The 4,100-nt window shown below is 53.5% G+C and overlaps 1 long non-coding RNA gene across 1 annotated transcript; it reads right to left on the bottom strand.

Annotated features, from left to right (window-relative positions):
• Nucleotides 1-919: 919 nt before the first annotated feature.
• On the bottom strand, nt 920-3,521 carry LOC133360272 (uncharacterized). Its single transcript, XR_009757242.1, has 3 exons — nt 3,496-3,521; nt 2,063-2,200; nt 920-1,008 (listed from the first exon to the last, which is right to left on the bottom strand). It is a non-coding gene; the product is annotated as an uncharacterized LOC133360272 (long non-coding RNA).
• Nucleotides 3,522-4,100: the final 579 nt, after the last annotated feature.

Genomic DNA, 4,100 nt, shown 5'->3' with positions numbered 1-4,100 from the left:
CTGTACGTGATCTCACCCAAAAACCACCCACCCCCCACACCACGTGGGGGGTGGGTGGGTGTGTATTTTCAAAAGTGTTGAGAGGAAGTCGCTTAAGGCGCGTGAATCGCTTCGCTGAGAGACACGCGCCGCCGAGAAGGAGGGCGGCTCTACCCAATGCGGACCGGCATCGTGACGTGGTGGCGCGGTGAGAGAGTTCAGGGAAGGGGCGTGGGCAAACACGTGTGTGCGGGATCTGTGTGCTTGGCACGGCTGTGCCACCCCACGCCACCCCAGTCACCCACGCCACCCACGCCACCCACGCCACCCACGCCACCCACGCCACCCACGCCACCCCGCCACCCACGCCACCCACGCACCCCGCCACCCACGCCACCCACGCCACCCACGCCACCCACGCCACCCACGCCACTCACGCCACCCACGCCACCCACGCCACCCACCGCCACCCACGCCACCCACGGCACTCACGCCACCCACGCCACCCCACGCCACCCACGCCACCCACGCCACCCACGCCACTCACGCCACTCACGCCACCCACCCCCACGCCACATTCACGCCACCACCCCACCCCACGCCACTCACACCACCCACACCACCCACGCCACTCACGCCACCACACGCCACCCACGCCACCCACGCCACCCACGCCACTCACGCCACCCACGCCACACCACACGCCACTCCGCCACCCACGCCACTCACGCCACCCACCGCCACCCACGCCACCCACGCCACTCACGCCACCCACGCACCCACGGCCACCCACACACACCTACACCACCCACTCCACCCACATCCACCCCACACCACCCACACCACCCACACCCACCCACACCACCCACGCCTCACACCATCACACCACCCACACCACCCACACCACCCACCCCACCAACCCCGCCCACGTTCTCACCGGTTTTTGCCGCCGTCATATGAACTGTAGCCGAATCCTCTGCCACGACTTCTCCCACGGCCGAATCCTCTGCCCCGACCTCCAGGAATATTCTGATGGCACAAAGACAAAGATGCACACCCCGTGTATCATTGAAACAGACTGTGGGGGCACGTGCTGTTACGTGAAGGTGTTATTGCGTGCGCCACAATTGCCGTAATGGTGGCGAGGGTATTAGTAAGGATAACGATAATCACCTTCTGACGACCATGGTGTTTGACGGCAAGGATGATACTGCTAATGTTCATTGTTGCGATGATGATGATGATGATGATAACAGTGATTGGCGGCGGTGAATAATTGTGAGGGTGAAAACAAAAATGCTCTGATAATATTTCAATTGTCATTCTCCAGTAAGACGAGGCTATAAAGAAGGCCATCTCTGGCATAGGCCAATCGGTTTGAAAGACAATTCATATATTTTATGCGAGCATTCTTGATTTGAGGCTTTGGTGACTGCAGGAATCCACACTCTTTGGTTCTTTCGGTAAAGTCATGTGGGTAGAAAAATAATAGATCACGACGTTTCGATCGCAACGCAAGCAATCGTCATCAGGTGGGGCAACCACAGCAAGAAAAAATTAACCCGTAAAAACAAAGTTTTTCACTCTAAATCCTTTATATGCGTGGTGGCTAGAATCCTCTCGTCCTCTGGCTTGAGATGGCTGCCACCTATGGGTCAGATGAATGGCTGCCACCATTAAGCAATTGGTAATTAAATATAATTTATTTTTCCTAAAAAGTGTAAAATTTTTGAAAAAAATTTTCACGAAAATAAATTGTCACGCACAACGAGTCTGTGTGCAAAATGTCAGCTCGATTGGATCACGGGAAGTGGGTTAAAAAACGACCGAAAGATTTGCACGGTCGCAAGCAAGCAAGCAAGTGAACTTAATATAAAGGATTTAAAAAACAATATTTTATTAAATTATATTTTTTATTTTATTATGTTTTAGTTTATTTATTTTATTACTTCCCTTCTACGTGACTTTACCGAAAGAACCAAGAAGATAAACCGAATGAGTTTCACAGCTACGGTTTGTACACCGAGGGTATGCAGCCCCCCTCTTCCGTTCCCCCCCACCCAAGCCCCCCCCCAAGCTGCACCTGCTTGAAGGTCTTGGTGGGGGGGCACGGCACGTTGGGCCCAGAGAAGAGCTTCTCCAGGGCAGCGAGTGCCGCGTTGGCCTTGGCCACTTTCTTGTTGCTGCCCGTCCCCTTGAACATCTCACCGTCCACCTCCACCTGGCACCACGGAGCGCAACAACAACAATTTTCGATGTAAAGCTTTCGTGACTGCAGGGATTCATCTTCTTGGTTCTTTCGGTAAAGTCACGTAGAAGGGAAGTAATAAAATAATAAAAATAAAACATAATAAAATAATTCTCACGACGTTTAGTACTAATCACATACCTGCATTTCCCATATCCCTCCCTTTGATGCTGCTAATCCTGCATAATGCACGGACATAAGTAGTACTAATCACATACCTGCATTTCCCATAAATATGCTAAATTCCTCTTGATATGCAAATTCTTTAATCAAGGCGCCCTTCTCCCCCCCCTCCCAACCCAGCTTATATTTGCTCCAAGCATGTGTGCTGTTTCATTCAGACGCTGTCGCCTCGACAAACCTGGTTTCACCTGAGGACGGCTGCTTGCGTTGTGGCCGAAACGTCGTGAGAATAATTTAATTATGTTTTATTTTTATTATTCTATTACTTCCCTTCTACGTGACTTTACCGAAAGAACCAAGAAGAACAACAACAAACACAAAGATCCCGCGAGTTGCAGAGCCTACCAAGGCCGGCACGGCACGTGACGGGTGCGTATTTAAGGCCGAGTCGTCCTAGAGGCAGGCCCCACAGGACAGGTTCAGATACTGGTCACCGTAATTGGGCGCGAGTGAGAATCGAATTCGGGGTCACCGGGGTTCGTAGCGCAGCGAGCCAAGTGCCACACAACTGCCCCGCGCACGTTCGCACGCAGGTGCGTGCACGTGTGCATTCCTAGCACGCTCACGTTCTAGTTTTAAAGGTGTGGTGGTCACGTTGACACACACACGCCAGAACCAGGGTGCTTACCGGTACGGGGAGGTTGTGTACTCTTAGCCGGGACCCGCCGGGGGGGGGGGCTGTGGGCAGCGTCTGCGATCCCACAGAACCCCCCGCGCCCTTGGTGGGGAGCGGTAGAAACCAGTCCGGACCGGTTGGGCCAACGGTAGCCAGGACCCCTCTGAGGCAGAGGTCGCAACCGGGTACCCGATACCTGTACCCTACCCGATACCCGGCTACCCGTACCCAGCCGGGTACGGGTACGGGTAGGCCGTGAGTCACTGGTGAGTAACCGTTTGTCACTCATTTTGGGTAGGGTACGGGTAGGGAGGAGGGGGAGGAGGGCAGAGGATGAGGAGGCAGGGGGGGAGGAGGGAGGATTGTGGAGGGAGGAGGGGGGAGGGGGTTGAGGGTGGAGGATGAGGAGGGAGGGGGGGGAGGGAGGGAGGAGGAAAGAGAGGAGGAGGCGGCAGCAGCAGCAGGCCACCTGGATGATGAAGCGCTTGTCATGGCCCCCCTCCTCCGACGTGACCTCGTACTTGAGTCCGCGACGTCTCGTTCAGCTCCATGATGGGGTTCTTGCCCTGCGCGGTAAGCACCAGGCCGGGCTGCTTCATCACCGCCTGTGATCCTCGCACGCGCGCTCCCGTCGTTAGCATCGTGGCCACCATCATCATCATCAACAACAACAACCGCTTACACCATTGGTACCTCATTTGCCAGTAAAAAATATGATAATTGTTTTTTTTACCCTTTTATGTGGCAACAAAACTGACACCTTTTTACGAGGAGTCATGTTTGCATAGACCACAATACCTGCGGTCATAATGCAAACAAAAAACATAACTCTGATAATGTATGCACTGTCCTTGAAGTTGATTGGTCCACACCCGAGACAGCTTTCCTAAGAGCCTAGTCTCACATGGTGTTGGACCAGATGATGCCAAAAGGCGCACAACTCAAAGACAATGCACCATCAGAGTATGAGAGCTCGGAGTAAGGCATTTACACCATTGGAACCTCATTTGCCAGAAGAAAAAAATATGATAATTGGGTTTTTACCCTTTAATCTGGCAACAAAACTGACACCTT

Source organism: Lethenteron reissneri, chromosome 68 (genome assembly GCF_015708825.2).
Source record: "Lethenteron reissneri isolate LAM-NWPU_2019-01 chromosome 68, ASM1570882v1, whole genome shotgun sequence".
Lineage (NCBI taxonomy): Eukaryota > Metazoa > Chordata > Hyperoartia > Petromyzontiformes > Petromyzontidae > Lethenteron > Lethenteron reissneri.
This window is presented reverse-complemented; position numbering and strand designations above follow the sequence as displayed.